The sequence below is a fragment of the Macrosteles quadrilineatus genome, unplaced genomic scaffold (genome assembly GCF_028750875.1).
Source record: "Macrosteles quadrilineatus isolate MER2022 unplaced genomic scaffold, UCM_ALF_1.0 Scaffold_2__2_contigs__length_208266976, whole genome shotgun sequence".
In the NCBI taxonomy this organism is placed as follows: Eukaryota; Metazoa; Arthropoda; class Insecta; order Hemiptera; family Cicadellidae; genus Macrosteles; species Macrosteles quadrilineatus.
In genome coordinates, this window is record NW_026542595.1 from 162,901,395 (window position 1) to 162,927,116 (window position 25,722).

General features: G+C 37.2%; 1 protein-coding gene across 3 annotated transcripts in view; it reads left to right on the forward strand.

Moving 5' to 3' along the window:
• Positions 1-6,495: 6,495 nt before the first annotated feature.
• Positions 6,496-25,722, forward strand: part of LOC128986088 (signal-induced proliferation-associated 1-like protein 1) — a 133,013-nt gene continuing 113,786 nt past the window's right edge. For all 3 annotated transcript variants that reach the window (XM_054406208.1, XM_054406210.1, XM_054406209.1), the window contains exon 1: positions 6,496-6,978. The gene's annotated coding sequence lies outside the window, so the exon portion shown is untranslated. The remainder of the gene's footprint in view (positions 6,979-25,722) is intronic.

The window sequence follows — 25,722 nt, forward strand, 5'->3', positions numbered from 1 at the left end:
CCGCCCCGGTGAGTGTGAGTGAGTCGTACTTATGCTTACTCTTACCATCTATCTATCTATATATATAATACGCTAAGCCGATTTTTGTAAACAGAACTCCTCCCTCATTTTTGGACCGATTTTGATGATTAAAGTGTCAAATGAATGGCCCTGATCTGTAGTTTTGCAAAGTCTTTTTCGTTTTTTGAAATCTTTATTAGTTTGGGCAGGATCCTCCACCAAAGTTGGATTTTCTCCCATAAGATTAACATGGAAGAATCCAAATATTTAATTGGAATCTTTGTCTCCATGAATTTGAGAGAACGACTGGGCGTAGAAACTTGGTAGAGGTGTCCAAAGAAAGGTCTTGGTCCCTAGATGAGTTACCAAAAGAAAAACTAAGTGAATCCCGTTAGGGCTCTGCCCCAGAAGCCCTTAAAGATCCCGCCACAGATTTGTTTACATTTTGTCCATGTGGATAATACCATAGACTAAGCAACGTTTTATCTATGACTAGCTGTTGTACCCGTGCTTTGCAACGGGAAGAGGACACAAAAAAGAATCATTTTAATCTTTACCAAAAGACAGAAACTTCAGAGCTGTGACGAGGTATTTATATTATATTATAAAAAAATAAATAATCTTTACTTCTGTTGCATATAATAGTTACACATCTGCCAGGATTTTAGAAACAAAATTCAACTTTTATGGCCTTAATAGAAACGTTTAAGTTATGACTTTTAAATCTGATAAGTAGTAGATACCACCATTTTGGTTTTGATTAATTTTAAATCTTGTGTAGGCTGATATGAGATAAACTTACCAAATCTTCGAAAAAAACGTTTACTTACATGATTTACCTTCATCTCCCTTAATTACATATCTTTTTTCTCAATTTTTGACATTTTAAATTTCAATTTTGACGTTGCAAAAATACTAATTATTAAATTTAAATGAACTGTTTTTTTAATTTACTCTTCTTCATATTAGATCACAAATTCTTCCATCTTGTGGTTTCTTCACTCACAATAAATCATTAGCAAAAAATATCAGCTGTTATAAACTTTAGAAATATTGGTGTGCCTTATCAATAGTATTTCGAAATTTTAAAGAAACTATATCTATACTATAAAAAATGTCAAACAAATAATTAAGCATTAGACAGCAGACAAAACTAATATGATTATCAAAGCATCGAGGACTAAATAATGTAATAGCAAATACAGTATATGTTTCATTGCATCTCTGATTCTACTCTACAAAAATATCAACCCACAACTTATTATACAAAACCAGCAGTTCTTTTAATCAGTTCCATCTTCCATTGACTTTACATTTTCACAACTTACCTTTAAGTAAACATAGTAACATATATTTCATTGATTATAGATACAAAAAACACTATATACTGCTTAGTTTTATGATATTTTCCTTGGTTTAATTTAATCAGTGGTGTGGCAAAACAAAAAATATAAATTTATCAAATAAAGTAAATATGAACTGAAAGCTATGTTAAGATAAAATAAGAGTAGTTTGTATCACCATTTGATAATTAAATGTGGTTACACATATGCAACAGGTTTTAGAACACAAAAATCTATGCACAATTTATGTATTGATGATATTCTTTAGTTTAATTTAAGCATAGGTTTAGCGAAATACAATTACTAAATTTACCTAAATATACATGTAAAAAAACAATAAGATGTGCAGGTTATGTTAAGTTAATCTAAGACATGTTAAGCAGTTCAATTTTTTTTCAAGTAGCCTCCAAATTCATACAAACCATCTATAGATTGCAATTTTCCTACTGTTTCCATGAAAATATATCAATAACATTATTTTCATAACACTTAAGACACTTTAAAAATCGAAAGCAGAGCCTGAGTTGATACAGCAACGCTTTTAGAATATTTTTTTATTTCTATAATCATTGACATAGTTTTACAATAAATAATCCACGATAAAAGGTTTGATTAAAATAAACCTACCTCATAGTTATGGAAAATATTATATTTAATTTTGTTGGATCAGCTGTCTTCAATTATGAAATATGCAATTTGGCAGTTCTTCTTGTTTACATTGAAATGTCAAAGCAAATGTAAACATTGTGAGTATTCTCATTGCAGCCATGGACACCAATCAATATTTACTTTGAATATCCTCACCTCAGAAACTTTAAAGCCAAAGGGGCAAAGCCCACGGTCAGTATCGTAGTGTGAATAGTCCTATAATGGTCCTTGGTATGGTAGCTATATTTTTGTAAAATTTAAGCCCAGTTGGTTCAGTAGTTTTTGCACCTATTAGTAATACACATACAGACACCATTAGATTTTTATATAATAGTATAGATAATACTTTTAAATGAAACAGCTGTTAATTTAAAATTGTATTTTAAACAACACACATTTATTGGGAGTTACTGAATTGTCCAAAAGAAGTATTTGCAATGTTATTTTCTGATTTTAAAATTGATTTTCTTCTGTATCATGTCATATTTTGCAATATAACGTTCCTATGAAATCAGTGGAAAATCCTTTTATCACAGTAACTGTTATTTAACAATTATTTCTTATTGAACTATCTTATATCTATTGTACGGGTTGGTGTCTGTCTTTTTCACCACTTTTGGCTATATTTTATCATACTATGAGATTATTGCCATACATGTTTTAAATCATTGGAAAAATCTTCGATTGTGTAATAAAATGCAAAATAATACAAGTGCAGAAGTGTCTTATAAGCTTCAACATCCCCCCAACCGATTTCCCAAAACTATGCTTGATGGTTATTTATTGGCACAGAAGTACGATATGAACTGACGTGACATGACGAAGGAAAAATCAAACTTGCACTGCAACGGATGGACCTCCCTTTTAAAGTTAGAACGTGTCTTTTCTATAAACAGATATTTTTCTCAAATAAAATCATAGATTAATCTTTATTAGACAGATGAAATCGCGGAAGTTTTAACTACAAAAGATCCACCAATATGATTTTAATACTATCTAAAGGTTCTTCTAAAAGAAGATGTACCAGTTAACATACTAATAATAACTCCGATGATGTACAGTATGGGAAATATTTTATTCATTGAATGATCAACCATATTTGGCAACTAACGCAATTAATATCATTATTGTTTTTACACTTATTACTCTTTAAACAATGCTAAATGCTCAAAATATGTATAATTTCACTCAATTTGTCGCAGTTATATCAGTTGCAAGCCTTGAAAGTAACCGTCGATTTCGACGGGTTTCACCTAGTTGACTAGTTGTGGTATATGTCAATGCTCTTACTGAAACCTGGCGGCGCGCCAGCACCACGCAGCCACAGCACCATGGCACCACCGACGAGCCTGTAATTTGGTGGGGGTTGGTAGGGGGATCATGTCACGTGATCGCCTTCCTACAGATGTAAATATTTACTTTATGGATAATCAGAGAAGACTGACTGTAACTAGTCGCAATAAACATAAGCCTATGGCAATGATTTGTCATTAAAATAATACTGTGAATCAATTCCACAATTTGTAATGATACTACCTCTTTTAATTTATTAAAAACTTATTGCCAATTATACTATACATAATATTTTTTACCTTTAAAACTCCCTTCACAGACCAACTGCCGAAAACACAATAAACCCAACTTAACAAAAAGTAAATAAACAAGATAGCCTAAACCCTAGTGGAGAATGTTCATTTTTTTTATTAATGATTGTAAAGAATTTCGTGTGCAATATTTATGATATCCACTTTGGAATTGGAACAATAATAGTGCAATTAGCAATAATATTCACGCCGATTTTTAGAGTGTAAAAGATTCATTTGTTTCGTCAAAGTTCTTAAAATGACGACTTTGCAAGTATAATTTTACAAAAATTTCCGGGGCAGGACCCCCGGACCCCCCTTTCCGCGGGGATACTCCATACACTCCAGACCCCCCGGTGTGCGTAGGTAAACAAGACCTCGCAATCATGTATTTCCCCAGGCCTCGAATTTTATAAAGACGGCTCTGAATTCTTCTTATCGACAAAATCTGTAAACCAAAGATCCGTTGTTATTATAATATAATCCACTACATCTTACATAGTTTTCGACGCTGTAGCAACCACAGCAACAGTGTGACGATTTGACAAAAGAAGGTAAGTCATAATCCCATTACCAAATTTGTCCACATTGGTTTCCATATTTTCAGAGGAGCATTAAACAGTTTAATGCCATTGTAATATAAATGATTTTCAAAAAAGCAGTTTTGTGTTTTGGGATGCCCATTCTAGGATCGAATCGGATTCTCAAACCACAGGAGATAGAGTTAGAGATTAAAAGGTCAAAACTTTTCAAAAGGTCAAATACCAATACCACAGTTCAAAAGGCCCATGGACATTGGACAAGAAAGTAAGAATTTTATTGTTAACTAAAAAGTGTTTGAAAAGGAAAATTGACGATGCTTCTTAAAACAATTCTGGTGGCTTTCTTTTGTAATTTACCCGTACCTACTAATTTCATCTGCGATATCAAAACGTAGTCTAAGTAAAAAAACCAACGACTATTTGGATCCATAACTACAAATGCATGAGTTTTAGGGGCTTGAAGGCATTGTGTATTGGCAAAAATTAATGAAATTATAAACAACAACAGTAAGTTAAGTTACAAAGTAAATAGAAAATATAGGACCGTGTCGTAGTTTGTGTCAAGTGTGGTTGATCAAAAATTGCTGCACTTTTAAAACACGGTGAAATTTTCAATGTTATTGCACTTGCTAAAATCCATACTAAAAGAAGAGCGGGTTATTGGCTTTGGAGTTATGGCGTTATTGCGGGGTAGCGGATTTTTATCCCCCTGGAATTTTACCCCCTGGGCAAACGTGACGTCACAAGCCAGGGGGTAAAATTCCGACCGCGAACTTTTGAGTTTCGTGACATCAAGTCGATGGATTAAACGCTGAATTAAACATATATTTTTACGGTTGTGAGTTTAATCAGAACACATCAAATTATAAAAACCTAGAATGTACGGCCCGGATTTTTACCCCCGGAATTTTACCCCCGGATTTTTACCCCCCGGATTTTTACCCCCAGAATTTTACCCCCTGGCCAGATTTATAAATTAGTGAGAATGATTAATTATCGTCATTCAGTTTTTAATTTAATGGTAAACATTTTATCATTAAGTAGCCTATCTTAATTTATATATAACATTAACTAATCGAACAGGGTTTTAATATTAATTTTGAGATTCGAGTGTCAGGATTCGATCTTTGAAGCCAACTGTTGGTTAATATGATTAAAATAAAACAGCGAATCCTGTTTCTTAGTTGAGATTACAAAATAAATAAATAAAGATAGGCTACTAAATAATGAAATTTTTACAATTAATTAAAAACAGAAATAAGAAAGTTAATCATTCAAGAGCGTTAAACTAACTCAAGAGGCAATCAGGCAATGCGGGGAGAGTGAGTGCAAAAACAAGGTGACAAAGGTGTAAATCTTTCACCCTTAATAACCGATCATTACATGTTCGTATTTTAAAAGTGTCAACTAGTCTACTAAATGGTTTTAACAATTAACTAATTCTAATATTAAAATCAGCCAGGGGGTAAAATTCCGGGGGGTAAAAATCCGGGGGTAAAATTCCGGGGGCAAAATTCCGGGGGTAAAAATCCGGCCCGTACATCTTCAGTTGTCTAAACGCTAGTTATATGGACATTATGGACAGGGGGTAAAATTCCGGTTTTTATCGCTAGTCTAATTAATCACGCTCTGACTATTATTATTAGCCTTACAAATCCGCGGGGGTAAAATTCCGGCCGCGAACAAACTTTTGGCCACTCAGGTTACTACGTCATAGTGACGTCAGCTTTGCCCGGGGGTAAAATTCCAGGGGGATAAAATTCCGGCGACCCGTTATTGCAAACACAGAGGATACGCGTCCGGTAACCAGACGTGGATTAGGCGTCCGGTAACCAGACGTGGATTAGGCGTCCGGTAGGGGGTCCCGGAACGCCATTACCACAATGATACGTTACTCAGCCATCAGTGTTCGTGGTGCAGTGGATAGAGTTCTCGGCTGATATGCGAGAGGTCCCCGGTTCGAAACCCATCGGTATCTTTAACTTTTTGTCACAGATTTTGCTTTCAATGTAATTTCTTCTTAACTGTACATCTTTTGTTAGAATTTTCGGCATTTATAATTTTATGTTATGAAGAGAATTGAACCTTCATTTGATTTTTTTCACTATCAGCAAGTTTGGTTGGTTAGGTTAGGTTATGACAGTAACTGCCGGACGCCTAATCCACGTCCGGTTACCGGTCGCGTATCCTCTGCGTATTGCAAAATATTGTGGTTTTAGTTCGCCGATTCGCCTGTGTGCGCGCTTGCGCTTGAGTCTTGAGTCGCAGCACATTCCATGACAACATCACGTGACTTCCGGCGAGCAGCTGCTGAACAGATCGGAGTTGGAGGGGGCAATACAAACCAGTCTTTGTTGTTTAGTTTTGCTCTTTTTCTTTTCTTCAGTCAGTCAGTCAGTTCAGTTCAAAGCTTCTGCTAGGTTGTCGTCTGGTCTGTGCCTGCTTTTGCTTAGCGTTTGTTTATGTTTTTCTCAGTGGTAAACCGTTTTCTGTTTGAAAAACTTGTGTTGTGGAACGTGGAAGCTCCTTAGTTAGATTTTTAAAAAGTTCAAAATTTCGGTTGCTAGGTTATCCGCGCCAACAACAGAATGTCAGTTTGACATTTTACTTCTCATTTTTGTTTAAGTTTATGAATTTCTTAAAACTTTGTGCAAAGTAATTGTGTTAAACTTATTGTGGTTAAAAAGGGTTTGCAAAATTGGAAAATTTCGTTCAGCCCGTAAATTAACATTGGCCCTAGTGTTACTTGTGTTAATGTGAGTGCTATGCCTACAAGGCTGTTTTCTTGGTGAAGTTGGATTTGAAGGCATAACCCTGTTTTGTGTGCAGAAGCAGCGGGATTCTTCCGAACCAGTTGATGGGGTGAGTTTATGAATTTGTTTACAAACTTGGCTTCTTAAATCGATCTTGACTATGGTTAGGCAAATCTTAGTTAATCTTATAAATATCAGAGTTAAAACGTCTATTTAACAAGTGTTTAAGTTAACAACTATTGTTATCTTATAGGACTAACTTAAAATGTATAAGTTAGGGTGTAAATTGTTTAACCCTAAATAAAGTAATCTTGTATCTTAGGGTGTAAATTTTTTACCAGAAAACGTAGGCCCTACCTATTGCAAATAATTCATAAAGACCCATAAAAAACAGTAAAAACTGTGACTAGGCTTAATTGGTTTGATAAGTTAAGTTTATTACCTGTAATCAGTAGGCGGCTGGACTTTACTTGACGTCCTACACTCATTCGAATGAAAATATGGTATCGATCGATATATCGAATAATCGATTGCTTCATTCGATATATCGTTTGGTTAGTTAGGTAAGGTTAACCTAACCTAACTAACCAAACGATATATCGAATGAAACAATCGAATGAGTGTAGGACGTCCCAGTGTGCAGCCCAGTAGGGCTATAAGTTAACTTAACTTATGGTACCCAAGTCTTGGAAATAAAAAAACTTCCAAATTAAGTTTCATTTTGGAACTGATTACAGGTATGGTATAATAAAACCAATTACGAAAACCTGTGCTTTCAATGATCATGTTTCTGTTACAACAAATGGTACTTTCCTGTTAAAGGGATTCATTATTATCGATGATTTTAAATCGATATATCGATAGTTTTATTTCCCTTTACGATCCATTACAAATTGACAACTGATCTTGTTTAGACTCAAATCTGGTCTATTATGGATTAAAACTGTTGTAAGCTAACCTAACAAATCAAATCAAATCAAAGCTTTATTTTCCAATAGACATTACAAATGCATGTGGAATGGTCAATGAAGGTATTATGTTGGTAAACATTTGTCAAGGAAGAGTACAATAGATGTAGAGTACAAGGTCAAATCAAAAGATACAAAAATAATATAAAATGCATGCAGATGAGGATAAGGAACTATAAGAGAAAAAAAGTACAATCATTACTCAATATGTAATGGTTTAGGAAGTTCTAAAAAATCTTTAAGTTTGTAGACCGGGTTCTTTACTAGCCACATATGAATTTTTGCTTTAAAAACTTTGTAAGGAAGTGATAGCAATTTGTTGGGCAATTTATTTAGACATTTTAGGCCCAGAATCTTATGACTTTTCTTTGTTTTGCTCAATCTAACATGGGGTATATCAAATTGATGTCTGTTTCTGGTTTGAAAATCATGAAAATCACTCCTTATAGCATGTGAGTCCATTTCCTTAAAACTAGTTAACATGATATTACATATAGGCTATATAAATTAATAACGGTTAAAATGTTAAATTCAATAATAATGGGGCAACAATGTTCCTCAGGACCAACCCTAGCATAACATAACCAACCAAACTTGCTGTACAATTTTTAAAATTCTGTTTGATTACGGCACAGAAAAGGTATGTGGGGAATATTAACTTAAACGGAATTTTTAAATGTTAAAAACAGCAAGTTTGGTTAGTTTTGTTAGGTTGGTTTGGAACAGTTTCATTTCAATATTTTTTTTATACTAAGTTATATTTATTTATCGTAGTCGTCAGCTTAAAGGTTTCAATTCGTTGATATCGGTAGAATCGATTGAAAATCATCGATAATAATGAATGTTCCCTTTAACAGGAAAGTACATACCCAACAGATCATGAACTTGAGCACCCTAATAACTTAAAATGTTTTGAAAATTATTAATTTTGCTATTTAGATAGTTTCTTCAACGTAGTCCCTAGTTTGAAAATTCACTATCAATATTATATATTTGAATCGTACATTTTTATATCTAAATGCAGGGACTTTCTTGGCAAGGCTGTGTTCTGTTAATAGTAGTCTATTTGTATTGTGATTCTTGTATTTCAGTAAATATTTATTATCTATGCTATTTGTATAAGTATTTATTGTAAAATGTTATTTATTGTAAGTGTTATTTATTGTAAATGTTATTTATTGAAATGTTATTTATTGTAAATGTTATGTACGGTATTCTTTTTGAATCATTAGGCAGAATTCTTTATTATCAAATGCATGTATTTTTAAGGCCAGAGCTAATGATACATTATTGTTATGAATATTGTTTCCATCTTGTTTTTTTGTTGCATGAATGTAAAAATGGAGTTGTCCGTTGGTATGTAAAATAAAATAAGTAAATAACTTAAGGCCTCAAATTTGGCGGAGTGCCCATAGAGATGGCACATCAATGTCAGTTTTTAAGTTTATTAGCACCCTGGTTTGTGCAGTGTTTTTAGTCCGTTTGGGAACTGTATAAGTCAATAACAGCGAGTCTCACGGAATTAGGCTAGAATTTTAATTCTGTGGTCGCTGGTCAATAAATAAGTTTAGCTTAGCAGATGCTTCATCAAGTATGGTGGCCAACCTTAGCTCCACGGTACCAACACCATTAAGTCTAATAGCCATTGAGTAGCCCAAATAAGTCAAAAGTTACAAAGTAAATTCTTTTACAGCATGTACCTTTAGGCTTTAGATCAAACCAATGGTTTTTTTTTAAACATGAAGATTTATTAATTTTCTATCACTAAATAAATATGAACACCAATGTACCGGTACTGTATTACAATGAATTAGTTGGAAGAAATTAAATTGTTAAATTCGTTTCTCTGATTAGCAAATAATACTTATCCAACTCTATCATCATTGACTACCCCATTGGTACATTGTCAATGATCATATCCTATTTACAAATAATATCGATGTGCAAAACATCGATACCTACTGTAATTTCAATTGTACTGATCTACTTTTTGATAATCGTAATTATGAAAAATTTAAGTCGTACTCCTACATCAAAGTTCTAGCCTCTGATTGTTCTACAGTACTACTTAAATAGCCATCTTGTAGGCTGGATTCCAAGGGGTTAAAATGCTTACCTATTTTTAAAATTCAATTTAATATTAAGGTTGAGTATTTACAGGAAAAGTCTTCTCTTTAAATTCTGTGCTATAGCCGATGCATTTATCAGCCCACACACTAATATACCTGGAACTGCAAGCCCTTCATGCTTGTAGTACTGTATTGACTCTACAGTTCTTGCCCTCTCCCCAGCTTTTATGAGGCAATAAAACGTGATCCTGCTTATATTGGCTCACAGGGTGTCACCCCTCTGAGGATATTACTAGGATTGGCTCAAGCACAGTCTGATCAAAGAAGAAAAGCAATTTAGTAACACCACTTCCCCTGAGCAAAACGTATGACTTTAAAGAAAGAAAGGCTACTGTATGTTAACTTTTGTAACCCGTTGTTATATTTGAGTAAAGTGTAAGAAAAGTCATAAATATGAGAAATGTCAAGATTTTACACCCTAGTCAGTCAATGTTCTAGCATTTTAGGCCAGGGTTAAATCACGATTACTAGAAAAATATTTTTCTAGTAATCGTGGGTTAAATAAAGTTAAAAATGGTTAAAACCAGTTTATTTCTTAACCAAGATGAGAACATTGTTTTCTATCAATAAGTCAAAAATAAGTTTAATTTTTGTATCGTGATATCTGGATTATCAGTGTTGAATCACTCAATTAATTGTTTCAATGTTTGTTAATAATAGTTTCGTTTGGAAGTCTCGTCGTTTTCTGTGGGAAATTGAAGTGTAAACAAACACCTCGACACGATGGACAATAGAAAACAATCAGAAGATATACGTTTCTCCTGTCAATAATTGTAATTGTTCGCCAAGGTTTATTTACGTAATGCATTTCATTCTCAGGATTCCATAAAGCCGGCCCCAGACATGCACCATTCGCAAAGCCCGAAATATTTCACGTTTGGCGATCTATATAGGTAGTTAGTTGTCACGAATACTAGAAAAATACTGGTATGGATCATAAACATAAACAAATGACGTTTTTGGCCCGAAAATGGAACTGCCAAAACATATGTTCAATGCTATTGGGTAGTTGTATTGCAATTCGCCGATTAACGAGTAGACCACACATGTGTAGTTTTTCGAGCAACTGTTCGTTTCGGGAATAGCATAAATATTAGTTAACTTTGTGTGTGCTAAAATACCGACAATGAACGGGAAAACACGAGCACGAACATTTGCTGCTTGCCAAATTAGACAAACACCTATCCACACCACTGCTCGGTGTTGGGCGATTGGCGAATTCCGTCTGGAGAAGAATAACTTAAAACAAAACAACACTGGTTGCACATACTACTTGCCTGTTTTGCATGTATGCAAATAATCCTCGCTGATTATCTCATATTTTTGTCCTTTGCCTCTTCATGTGTTTCAGTTGATGCGTGATACATTTTTAAGCAGGCTTTCGCTGGATGTTTTCTGTTCTTTAGTTTTTATAAGAATCAATTATTAATGTAGTGTACCAGTATCGGTAGTATGTTTTTATTGTTGGACTGTTGACTTTTGTTCCTAGAATATTATTCCAAGTTTACAAAGACAAGATTGATTGCGTAGGCTAATTTGCTTAAAGATTAATAAATGTCTTATGTCTTGTATTTTTCTAGTAATCGTGTCTTATTTTAATGGACATGACCTTAGGTGCCTTCACTGCACCTAAGGTTTTGCAGAACTTATTAGGCCTAACTTATTACCCGTACTGTGGTATTGACTTTCATAGCCCATCGCATTTAGCAAAGCCAGTATAAGTTACAAAATGATGAGTTTCAAATTGCAACACAAGAATACTGCCGCTATTTACTTTTTTATCGAAACACATAGCTTGGAATCTTTGCCGACAGTTGTTTGTAATGGTGGAATGCAGCGCGGCGGGTGCACAAAACCCCTCATGGGGATCAGGCGGTAGGACAAGGGTGGAGAGGGGTGACAATGGAATGTCGTCCGGGATTCCGGGCCGGAGATCTGGGCATCTCAACTTTGCCCTTGCACTGTCGGCTCCTGAAACTGTGTAAACGCTGAAGTAGTCTAGTGCACAGCCAATGGAATGAATGGTGATCAATGGAATGAAATTACTTAAAACCTAGTTTTGTAGGTCGTTAAGTTAGATCCTCAATTTTTTTACTAAGCCAAAAACCAGAAAACTACTACTGTAACTAGGATGACGTTCGATCACGCAACATTACGCTATATTATCAATAGTGTTGGCATTAGTATACACAGCACACCGGTGTCAGTTAGTGCATTTAGAGAGTTTATTCTCAATTTCCGAAATGAGTTAGCTGGCAGTTAGTTATAATGTTTATATTGTGGGTGACGAAGAGCCCAAGTTATTGTAAGAATGACTTTGTAATAAGTTTGTAATGAGTACAGGTAATCTTGACCGGTGTTTAAATGTGGATTATGAGCAATATAAAATAGGGTTTTTATACCTTAATTACGTCATCAATCCTAATTTTTAGTCTGGGCGAATAGTTTCGAAACCACGGTTTCATCGTCAGCGTTCTGTAAATGTACCGTATCCGTGTTCGTGTGTATGCTATGTGTTGACTGTTTGTGTATTGACGACGACATTGTGCTCCAATGATTTTATGAAGCAATAGGCTTGACGATGAAACCAGTCACCCAGACTAAAAATGAGGACTAATGACGTAATTAAGATATGTAAAACTATTTTATATATTCAATATTCAATCCTGGAGGCGATGATGAATGGATTATACGCTTTTTTATGTGGATGAGTAACAACAATATTTATGTGATCAAATTTGATTCACAATACGTCACGTTTTGGTTATTGGCAGCGTTACCTTAGTAAAAAAGAACTTTTTTAACCATGTCAAGGATGATCATAATGCATGACAGAAGCAATTTACTGCGGTTTTTGGATTAAAAGATCACACATTTAAGTCGTAAAGTATATTTTAAGGCCATATGTAATAATACGTAGTTATATTCATTGTAAAACAAATGTATTTACGAATGAACTTACTGTGTACAAACTACAAAATGTTTACCAGAAAAGGTAGGATGTAGTGGTTAGTTTAATTTAAGGATGAGGTTTTAAAGCGGTAAGAAAACCACACAGAGGAGGTTTTTGCGGCTTCTTTACCTGCCTGAGAATGGATTGGAGGCCCTTCAGTGGCTTCCGGCCTATTATTTCAATAGAGAATCGGAGACAAACTGAGCCAGTGGAATGTGGCGTACAAACAAACAATAAATACCTTCCTCTGCTGACATTGTTCTTCTCTTGCCACGCCTCTATTTGTATTCAGTTACTAAGAGGCAAACCCAAATAATCTACTAACTCATTTTAAACGAAAGCTGTGAAGGAGAGGTGGCTGTAGTGATAGAGCCCCTATGTCCCTAATTAAATCCCGCCAATCACCAAAGGATTTTAGTGATATGATAATGCCGCAACAATTTGACGTATAGTCAGTGATCACAGTACAGGAGCATGAAGTGAACTAAAAGTTAATCTCTGTTTACTAAAATAGAAAAAAATACATAAAAATTGCTGTGCTAATATTTTGGGTCAATCTAATTTATCATGTGTCCAGTATTTCTTTACATTAAATTTGCTACTAGAGGACTCGGTTGCCAGGAATAATGTAGTCAATCAAACTACAAAAACTTAAAAAAATTAATTGTAAATTTATTTACCAGTATGCTATTGGGTTTAACAGTTTTGTTCAGAATTGCTTTTCTGGATAACGTTTGATTTTCCCCGTGCCGTGAACTCAAGATGGCGATTGCTGGATGGTTGGAGAATTGTCCGCAATAAAAAGTGGCCCTTGGGCGCGCGCGGACTGTAGTGATTAATATGATAATGACTCGACGGTAGATTGGACAGCATTCCTGCGCAAGGTCACGGCTACTGGCTGCGTACGTTCCTCCTCAGGACCCTTATCTTGTGTGAAGAGAAGGGGACTCTGTGTTTCCCTCATGTCCTTGTCCAGTAATCAAGTTGTGCTGTAGATCCTGGGAGTCTACAACCACAAGTCTTGTGGCTACTGGCTGCGTACGTTCCTCATCAGGACCCTTATCTTGTGTGAAGAGAAGGGGACTCTGTGTTTCCCTCATGTCCTTGTCCAGTAATCAAGTTGTGCTGTAGATCCTGGGAGTCTACAACCACAAGTCTTGTGGCTACTGTGTGGCGTACGTTACTCCTCAGGACCCTTACCTTATGTGAGGAGAAGGGGACTCTGTGTTTCCCTCATGCCCTTGTCCAGTAATCAAGTTGTGCTGTAGATCCTGGGAGTCTACAACCACAAGTCTTGTGGCTACTGGTGGCGTACGTTACTCCTCAGGACCCTTACCTTATGTGAGGAGAAGGGGACTCTGTGTTTCCCTCATGTCCTTGTCCAGTAATCAAGTTGTGCTGTAGATCCTGGGAGTCTACAACCACAAGTCTTGTGGCTACTGGTGGCGTACGTTACTCCTCAGGACCCTTACCTTATGTGAGGAGAAGGGGACTCTGTGTTTCCCTCATGCCCTTGTCCAGTAATCAAGTTGTGCTGTAGATCCTGGGAGTCTACAACCACAAGTCTTGTGGCTACTGGCTGCGTACGTTCCTGCTCAGGACCCTTACCTTATGTGAGGAGAAGGGGACTCTCTGTTTCCCTCATGTCCTTGTCCAGTAATCAAGTTGTGCTGTAGATCCTGGGAGTCTACAACCACAAGTCTTGTGGCTACTGGCTGCGTACGTTACTCATCAGGACCCTTACCTTATGTGAGGAGAAGGGGACTCTCTGTTTCCCTCATGTCCTTGTTCAGTAATCAAGTTGTGCTGTAGATCCTGGGAGTCTACAACCACAAGTCTTGTGGCTACTGGTGGCGTACGTTACTCCTCAGGACCCTTATCTTGTGTGAGGAGAACTTGTGGTTGTGACTACTGTCTGCGTACTTTCCTCCTCAGGACCCTTACCTTATGTGAGGAGAAGGGGACTCTCTGTTTCCCTCATGTCCTTGTCCAGTAATCAAGTTGTGCTGTAGATCCTGGGAGTCTACAACCACAAGTCTTGTGGCTACTGGCTGCGTACGTTACTCCTCAGGACCCTTACCTTATGTGAGGAGTAGGGGACTCTCTGTTTCCCTCATGTCCTTGTTCAGTAATCAAGTTGTGCTGTAGATCCTGGGAGTCTGCAACCACAAGTCTTGTGGCAGCGTACGTTCCTCCCCAGGATCTTGTGTGAAGAGAGGTGAACTCACTCTCATGTCCTTGTCTAGTACTCAAGTTGTATTGTAGATCCTGGGAGTCTACAACCCGTAGACCTGAGTCTTGTGGCAGCGTACGTTCCTCTACAGGAACCTCATCTGTTATTTTATGTGAAGATTAGAGAAATCACTCTCATGTCCTTGTCCAGTACTCAAGTTGTAGTGCAGATCCTGGGAGTACACAACCACAATCTTGTGGCAGCGTATGTCCCTCTCCAGGACCCTTTTCATTTACTTTCCAGTAACTCAAGTCGTGTTTCTGGGGTTTTAAATCCACAATTTGTGTGGTTCCTGGTTGGATCGTTTTCGCAAATGGAGATATTCTGATAGCTTGTGAGACGAGAAGAGGGTTCTTCGACCCCATGTTTCACCCTGCTGCTGTCGTAAGTCTACAGACTTACTGTTGTTGCCCTCCGTTAAAAGCCCACCTCATAATAGTGACTGAACCATACATGTAAATGATTTTCTCTGTGATATCTTATCACCATTGTTATAGACCGCTATGGACTAAGTAGGACTATTTACTCTATTGTCTATGGTAGGACTTATACTAAATATCCCTTTGGTTGAATACATGCATAACGAATGGGAATGGTTAGTGTTACCGCCGTTTTTTTTTATCTACGGTACTTGACAATAAAATTCTTGTTACAGATAGTTATATCGCACGTAAAGTTACGATTAGTGGGATCGGTCGTAGATATTCCAACTTCTCGTACCCGATGAGTATATTCGCTGAAGTTATATGGTCGTAGTACGCAGTCATCCCTCGAACCGAGGCTCGGGTCGGTAGGAGGCGGGACGATGTGGCAACCGCGCGGTAACGGTACGCTCACTCAGACGTACGACTAACCTACTCTGCCTACCTCCACCGCTTCGATCTGATTCTCCAAATGTCTCCGATCTGTTCCCGGAGTAGCGGAGATTCCTTGGGAAATATTTACGGTCAGTTAGAGGAACCAGCGTTGATCTGATAGCGACACGAATGGGGCATAGAACTTGCGGGCTCGATCGTCTTTCGTAGTAAAAGTACAACAGTACAACTTCATCATTAAATAAAAGCAGTTTCATTAATGGATTTAAACTGCTGTGAGTCAAGAATATTGACTACTGTAGTTTCTGTTCAAATCTATTCTGTATCAGTCCCGTCGTAGATACTTGAGCGTAGGAATTAAGGAAGGGCCTCCATCAGACAGATGTTGAGTGATGCGTTTAGCTATGCTTTCTAACATGTCTATTAGTGCTTTCAGTCTGGCTGATTAACTGATTTTAGTCACATCACGAAAGGAACTCCGCAGTCAATGTGCATGAGGCGGAGATCATTGAGTAGTCTGGTCAGTATGATTGGTTTGGTAATTACACGTTGGGTCTAGTAAAAAGTCCGAAGATGGCGACCAATTGTAACCACTTGCTATGATTAATCCGGTCATTCCCTGGTAATTTTTGTGTTAAGAATCAACGCCAGTTGTATTTTACAGCACGTGTTGCGACAAACGTTTTGGGGAAACTCATTAAAATTTTTGTTAATATGTCAGGAATCGAAACAGTGATTCCCGTGTCGAAGACGCTAACCACCATCACGTCTTCAAGACGCATACCCCTGCTTCACTGCATTATTTTAAAATTTGGGTCGTAATGCTAACAGTTCTAGTAGTGTGAATCGATCAAGGAAAACTTAAGAGGGAAAATACAATTAATTTGTATTCTGTTAGTGTAGGAGTTTCCGTTCGATGTTTTGCTAGCAAAGTGAAGACGTGGTTTTCTGGAACGCTAGGATGTCGTAATCAATTCAGCTGCGGTGCCTTCGATATTCGATTATAAGAGCTGCCGTTGAGGCGAACGGACTTCTGGGTGACGTTCCACGCTGTCAATCAAACAACCACGTTGTCAGTTGTGAAATCAACGCGTCTAATGGGACTACCGCTACACCGCTACCGCCCTTGGGACTTGCGCAACGATGTAAGAGTTGTTTATAACGTTGGACTAACGTCGTCCGTGTACGGTGCCTTTAGTAAAATTTGGTTGATCGTGGATCTGTAGATACTTTGCAGAGTACGTTTTGCGTAAATAAAATCGCTTCACCTGCTGGCTGTTAGTTTTTAGTGCAATAAATAAGGGCACAATAAAAGTAATTTTCATCGAGGTCGTTATTTTGTAAACATTACTCTAAGGCTCCGGCCACACGAGGCGAATTTAAGCCGCGCGGCTTATCTTCGCGCGAAGTTAAGCCGCGCGAAGTGCCTGGCCACACGGGGCGGATGAACCGCTTCCTGTTAGGTTTTCCCAGTATCAGTACTCTATTAAAACATAGTTCAGTTCACTCTTTTTAGTCATGGGCGAAACACTTACGTTAGTTTGTGCATTAAAAGCGTGTGGTGATCTGGAACGTTAACATAAATCATTGGGTCCATCCCTTCATAACGGAAAAACAATTTGTTGTGTTCCAAACGTTTTACGAGCACATGCGAAACCATAGTTCGGAGTTCATATGTATCAAACATTGTTTGAACACCACGCAACCGGTAAAAAATACACAAAACAAACTCAAAAACCACTGGAAATGTCCGAAGAATATCTCCAATAAGCGCGGCTGCCGCGCGGTCGAACCGTATCGTGTGGCCACTCTCATAAGACTACGTGTGTCATCCCCTCCAACGCGGCTTAACTTCGCGCGGTCGGGGGACGACATGTTGCGGCTCAACCGCACATGCGGCTAAACTTCGCCTCGTGTGGCCACTCTCATTTGATTCAATGTGTTGTCGAAGCCCTTAACTTCGCGCGGCTTATCTTCGCGCGGTTAAACCGCCTCGTGTGGCCGGGGCCTAACTTTAAAGTTGACTTAGGCTACATAGGATTTGAAAACTGTTGAAATGCAATTTTACGCCAAACCAATAAGCATTTTATTTCTTATGCGAAAAGAGCACTACTTGGTCGTTATTTAATAAAGACACGTGTACTTGATGGTTATTATCATAAGCTGCATATTTGAGTCATTATGGAATATCCGGCTCGAAGGACCAATTTATGACTAACATCTAAGCAACATCAAGGAGGTGTCTATTTTGTTATCTTGGTATGTTTGATGGAAGACATGTTCTGTGGTAAGACGGTGGCTCTGGCTGTGGAGGCGGCGCGGTAGCGGAAGTACACCACAGTGGGCAGCGCCGCCGGAACTATGGAGGCGGTTTCCTCTTTCATCCGATCCGCTCCGAAACTCTGGGAAAATATGTTGCACACACCTCTTACGTGGTTAGTACTTGCATACTCTTCGGTACTACAGAGGAATGCCGACGGCATGGGATTACAGAGGAGATCCTTTGTAATATGATCTTATTGGGACTTACAACTCTACATAGTGGTTTAGGTTGAGACGCTTGTGTTTCCGTTTGTATAGTCTGTTGTCAATGTAAAACTAGCAGCGGATTATTTTGGTGAGCTAGATTATGTAAAAGTGAAACGTGAGATATTGGCTTGATTCATATCATGATAGCTATATAGGAGGCATGATACCGATACCACAGTATGAAAAGTGAGTTCAAACCAGTTTTCAAATTGACTTTTGATGTTTTAAGCGTGCTTACATAATTTTATAGCTTACATGATTCAAGTATTTACCAAAAAATTACGTAGAAGGATAAGTAGGCCTACTGCAAACAATTCTCGTATTGTTTCATCATTAATTTTTTATCGTTTCTCTGTAGGTAGCCTACTTTCTTCTTCTTTCCACTGTTAATTTTATTGCTGTTCTTTTTTTAATTACAGTGTATTACGATTTTTTAATTACTGTAGTGGTTTACTCAACCTCTGTAAAATGCTGTATTAAATATTATAAACCGACCTTTTCAGAATACAACACTGTCTGAAATTAACCTGTTAAGCAAAATACATCTTCCACTTTGTTATTTCATTTATGTAAACGTGTTATTTGTTCTATTATTAACGTTATAATCCATCTAAGACTTCTACTAGCGCTGACAGTAATCCTGCTCTAGTTGAGGATTAAATTTTGCAATGACAAACAACAAACGACAGTGCAATTATTTCACCAATTGACATTGTACAGCTTGAGGCGTATTTCAAACATTGCTTGAATATACCTAATTGTTTATATCACAAATAACTAAATATGAGTTGTGTTATTTCGATAATGAAAGTCTGTTCAAGCCAAGGACGTGTTTCATCTTTCTAATCAGTAATATGAACATAAATATGTGAATGTTACTTACGTCAACCTGAGGCTGAGTGGTCACTAACCAGGCTACAACTGATTTATTGCTACTTGGAGGTTGGCGCCGACGCTTGTTGGCCGACACATAGCCACAAAGCAAGGTTAATTGTGGCGTATGCGGGTGATTCACCTAGGCGGGTCCGGACATAGTTGTGCCAATTGTCGGAGCAGCAGCATAGTCGCCCACGGAGTGAGTCACCAGACAAGTGAGGGTTTATGCTTATCACTGCGAGCTACCTCGCCCGGTGGTTCGGAAACCATATAAAGTACATTGGTTCCCATTGAAGGTTAACTGGGAACCCATCGGCTCACCTGAATGAAAACATATCAGATAGTATCTTTCGATGGTTACCAAGCTCGATGCTACGGATTGCATAACAAACGTTTTGTTTTCTGTTAAAAGCCTGCTAATAGAAATTATTGGCCCATCTGACTGTAAAACATGACATTTATCTATACTATTATAAAGAAGAGTCTGTCTGTCTGTGTGTGTGTTTGTATGAGATAAACTCAAAACTACTGACTGAGCTCAAATAGGACAAAAATAAAGCTATAGCTCCGAGGATACACATAAAACTATAACGAAGAGGTGGTGTCTGTGTGTTTGTATGAGATAAACTCAAAAACTACTGAGCCGACTGGGCTCTAAGGGCCCTTTCACACGAGGCCACTGGTGGCCGCCACCGGTAGCCGCCACTGGTTGCCCGCCACAGCTTTAACATTATTTTAAATGGGACCTTTCACACACAGCCACTGTAGTTGCCCGCCACTACACAGTGGCCGAGCAGTGTCTTCTCGCGCAACTGCTAGTCGGCCACCGCCGGCAACTGCAGTGGCGGCAACTCGTCGCGGGGCATTGAATTATATGGGAGCTTTCACACGTAGCAACCAGTGGCCGCCACCGTGGATGAGCACGCAGCTACTATTTTGAATCAGTTCACGTGCAGACTGCAAAGACAAACGCACTATGGTTGTAGTTGTTGAGTGTTTTCGTGTTGAATTGTTTGTTTGTGAAAATAAGTGATCAGAAGAAAAATAAAGAGGACGTTGCTGAAAAAGAAAAAGACAAAGGTAAACAACAGAAGAAGAGAATAAACAAAATAAGAGAAAACAAAGTGGATACTGATGATCTAATTTGCGAAATTGAAAAGTAACCGGCTATTCGGTATCGTACGCCTGTGTCTTTATTATCAACGCGAGAAGAAGGAGATTTTCATTGTTCGACAGCATTTTCACAACTACCAGTACAGTGGCTGTAGTAGAGTGGCTTGTAAGTTGCCTGTACCATCCACTGCAGTTTCCCGGCCGGTAACTGGTGTCGGACACCGGTGTCCGCCACCAGTGGCCTCGTGTGAAAGGGCCCTTATTGGACGAAAATAAAGCTACAGCTCCGAGGGTACATATAGAAGTATTCCCGCTTCGATACTGGCCTAGGACGTTACCCTGCGGGCTTTTAAAGTTCTGAGGTGAAAGATTTAAAAGCAAATATTGATTGGTCTCCATGGTAACAAAATACAATCTCACAAAGTTTAAATGTAAACAAGCAGAACTGTTGAATGAATTTCGATTTCGAATTTCCATACAGCTGGTTCAAGATAGTAAATACTGCATGATACTGCACGGATATTAGAACTGAAAGGGTATGGATCATAAATTAAATAAACGGTATCAGCATTCTGACACATACTTTCTCCCATAAGATTGTCAACAACCTTTCTCATGTGTAAGCGGTAAGTGTAAATATACGGAAATGGGATTTGTAAAATTTTCTTCAGAGTTTAAAGGACTATAACATACTAAATTTTTATCAAAATCGTTCGGGCCATTTTTGAGAAAATCCTATTTTTCCAGTTTTTTATGGGGTTTTATGGGAAAATCCCCATTAAAAATAACATTTTCTAAAAAATGACGAAAACTATCAAAATTGAAAGGATCATAACATACTCTGTTAAATCAAAACCGGATTTTTGTCTAAAATCCTATTTTTTGTTATTTTATGGGGGTTTTATGGAAAAATAACATAATTTACCATAACTTTTGAACCATAATTTTTACAGAAATGGGATTTGTACCATTTTGTTCAGACTTTAAAGGGCTACAACATACTAAATTTTTATCAAAATCGTTCGGGCCATTTTTGAGAAAATCAGATTTTTCCAGTTTTTTATGGGTTTTTATGGGAAAAATCCCCATAAAAAATCAAAATTTCAAAAAAATGAAAAAAATGCCTGGAGATATTACGGATTAGAACCTACATACCAAATTTCATTGAAATCGGACCACAGGTGTAGTCCCTAGCTCTGTACACATCCAGACACACACATACGGGGTTTTACCGAATACTCGCAAACACCTAATTGTGGCATCTTTCAACCTGCGGCCACCAGTGGATGAAGCAAGGTGGTAGAAACATGTCTGCATCGATATTTTTAATAAACACTCCATTTTAACATCTAACATTCCAGTTTTGAAATTGTGGCACCATGCCACAAATCGGTATATATCAACAGTGTGTGGACAGGATGCCACTAATGCGTTGTAGTGCTTGAGCGGTGTGTGCGCCCCCCCTACTTCTCGTGTGCGCTGTTGCCAGTTCTCCGTTCTAGTTCCTTCATTCCGTTCTGTATTCATGTGGCTATGCCCTAGCCGCTGTAGCTCATTTCCCGCGCTCCTGACGTCGTCTTATATTAGTGTAAGGATTTTATATGAATTTTTTTTCAAAGCTCCAATAATTTTTACAATTATTGGATTTAAAGTCAATGGACCAAATGAAATGTCGTGAGGATTACATAAAACTACATGCTATTTTGTTGATATTTTATCGTCACATTGTATGTATGGTTTACGAACTGAGATACTTGGAATAAAGGCCTTAATGTGCTGGGTAAATTATCAGTTTCATGGGAATATACAAGAAATCTATTCTATCTATATATTAATTACTTAAGCCGATTCTTTGCGTCAAAATTGTGGGCGACTGGGAAGTCGTAGAACGACGTGAGAGGGCTCAAATTAAAGGTCTTTATCCCGTGACGGCGGGAAAAATAGTGAAATTCCCAAAATCTTAACCTCAAAATTAGATATAACGTACAATGTTCTCCATAAGAATAGCATTAGAAGGCATTTACTGCTGATTTTTGTTTACTTCAATCCAGCTGATCGTTATTTTATCATTAGCAAGTAAGCTTACATTTGGATTACTCATTTGCCAGTCAATTCTGCAACGTAATGTATACTATATAAAACCAACTATATAAAGGGATAACGTTACCTTTAATAATCAAGACTTTTTAGTTATGTCAAAGTTAAAATAAATTGTTTTCAAGATTTAAGAAAAGATTCAAGATTAAAAGAAGATCTTCTTTGTTTTTATTTCAAAACATATGTAAAAGATTTATTCCAATTTTTTTTTAATTTGCTAACATTTATATTTGAGATTTATTGTAGTGTTTAATCAATATTTTGTATGAAGAGGAATAACCTCAACGGTTACTCTTAGAAAACAATTTGGGAATAGAGATGAAGTAGGTTCGTACAGGTATTTAAACGAACCAAAAATATTTATGTTGTGATTAGTTTCGATAACTGGGTAATGGAACCCTAACTAGCCGCAAAATAGTTAGTAATTAGACGTTGACTAGGCCCTTTTTTTGGTAGAATATGTAAATCAATCGCACCTTTAGGAGGATTAACACCACATATACTTACACTAGGCTAATAGTGTTTTTTTAATGTTGATCACAAACAAATTTAGGTCCAAGTTCTGTCAATGGGATGCCTTTACTTAAGAATAATTTTGTTAAACCTTTACAAAATGAGCATAGACTTAGAAATAATAACTGGGCAGGGTATCTCAACACACCATTTTTTGCCTTTTCTTATTTGACGAAGACAATTTCCAATACTGTATTTCAATCGGGGAAGCCTTGTCATCAGCATTAACCAAAAAACCAAAGCTACCTTAATAAACCAATATTTATTCATAAACATGTTTGCTGCCTTTAGCAGTTAAACCTCTGGAATCATTCAGATTCTTTATTGAACATAACGTTATCAACAAAAGCAAACAAAGACAAACAACAAACTGTTTTGTTTTTTTTGCACAAAAGATATGTTGTAGTGGGATATCTAGGCCTATCCTGACATATAGATAATTTGATTCTGAGTTTGTTTAAATATTCCAACAATAATTCCTTTTCCGTTTAAGCTTTTTAGGGACTATGTCCCTACAAGCCACTAGTTTACATTAAAATACGCAATAAGTATGACTCCGTTTTTTCTGTATGCATATAATTAATTCATGGTAATGTAAAAGTATGCGTAACGAATTTTTCACCTCACTATGATGTTTTTAGCTGTTTTACATACATTTTCCTGGTTTATATTGGTGGCTGAAAGCTACGTTTTGCTGGCCATGCCAGCTGTCATCGTCATATGGGGACCGAGCAGGGGTTTACATCCCTAGGGCCGCAATAGTATATTTCGTACCTAGGGCCGAAAATGAGGTTTTGCCGGCTCGAGATAGTTTTTAAGTTCGAGACGAAGTCGAGAACTTAAATCGATCGAGAGCCGCAAAACCATTTCGGTCCGTGGTACGAACGCTATTTTTCACCACACTATACCCTATTACCACTATTCACCACAATAATAATGCACACTGATAGTCAACACAACTACAACTTTAAGGTTATGTGAAGAAATAATTTGAGGAATCAGCAAAAATAAAAATATATAGTTGCTAGGCAACGGTGACAATAACACAATTCTATTGAAATGCTATGGATTTTGATTATGTATTTAAAATGCATTCATGTTTTAAGTAAGTAAGCGGACAGCTGATTTTGCGGCCCCGGCCTGTAAAAACCTGCTCGGTCCCCAAATTATGGACAGCTGGCATCGCCAGCAAAACGTAACTTTCGGCCACCAATTAACGTATGTAATACAGCCAAAAACATGATAGTGTGGTGAAAAATCACTTGTTCGCCTATTTACTTAAAACATTAATGTATATTAAATGCACAAGCTGTATCCATGGCATTGCAATAGACTTGTTTTTTGTCACAGCTGCCTAGACAACTATTTATTGTTATTTTTGATTTTGCGGATTCCTCAAAATATTTCACATAAATAAGAGGGACGTTATATTGCAAAACATACTTGGGTGAAAAATAGCGTTCGTACCACGAGCCAAAATGGGTTTGCAGCTCTCGATCGTTTCACGTTCTCGAATTCGTCTCAAACTAAAAACCCGATCTCGAGTCGGCAAAACCTCACTTTCGGCCCTAGGTACGAAATATACTATTTTTGTACGTTGGATTTAGAGACCCAAACTTGGTAGGGGTGTCCAAAGAAACGTCTTGGTCTGTAGATGAGTTAGGTATCAAAAGAAAGACTAATCAAAATCCCTTAGGACTCTGCCCCAGAAGCCTTTAAAGATCCCTCCACAGAGCTGTTTACATTTTGGCCATGTGAATAATACTTTTTAATGAAACAGCTGTTCATTTTTAAATTGTATTTCAAACAACACACATTTATTGGGAGTTACTGAATTCTACCAAATAAGTATTTGTAATGTTATTTTCAGATTTTAAAATTGATTTTCTTCTTTATCATGTCATGTTTTGCAATATAACGTCACATTACGAAATCAGTGGAAAGTCCTTTTATCACAGCAATTCTTAAATTATTTCTTATTGAACTATCTTATATCACTTGCACGGGTTGGTGTCTGCCTTTTTCACCACTTTTGCCTATATTTTATCATATTATACTACACATATCAAATATTTATGTAGAAATATCTGCTCTTATCGTGTCTAATAAAATCCAAACATAGAAACTTTGTCTAAAATGGTACCCACCTTGACAAATTATTTGCACCTGCCTATATTACGGACTTTAGCGCACTGGTTTGGTAACATTATTGAAAATAACACGACATTTTGGCTGTAAAAAATGGTACAAAGAGAAAATACTATTTAAGCAGCTACTGTCAATGCGGAGCGAGCGAAGCTCTTTGGGATCAACTTCAATGCAACAAATAGAGAAACATCACTCAATAACGGCTGAACGCATTTCAGCCAAACTTAACAAAATTACTTAGACTAATAGTGAGATTGTTTTTAAACAAACAAATTTCAATTAGATAATGCTAATGCAATTTAAATCGAACTTAAAATTTCCAATATTTAACAAGGAGCGGAGGGATACGGACCTGTGACTACTTTCCTCGGAACCTATTTGTGTTGCCGGCTGATAAGAAACAGCCAATGTTAGAAATCAGGATTTCGAACATTCTTGCTGTTAATCTGCTGGACAATAGTCAGTGCATTACCAGATTA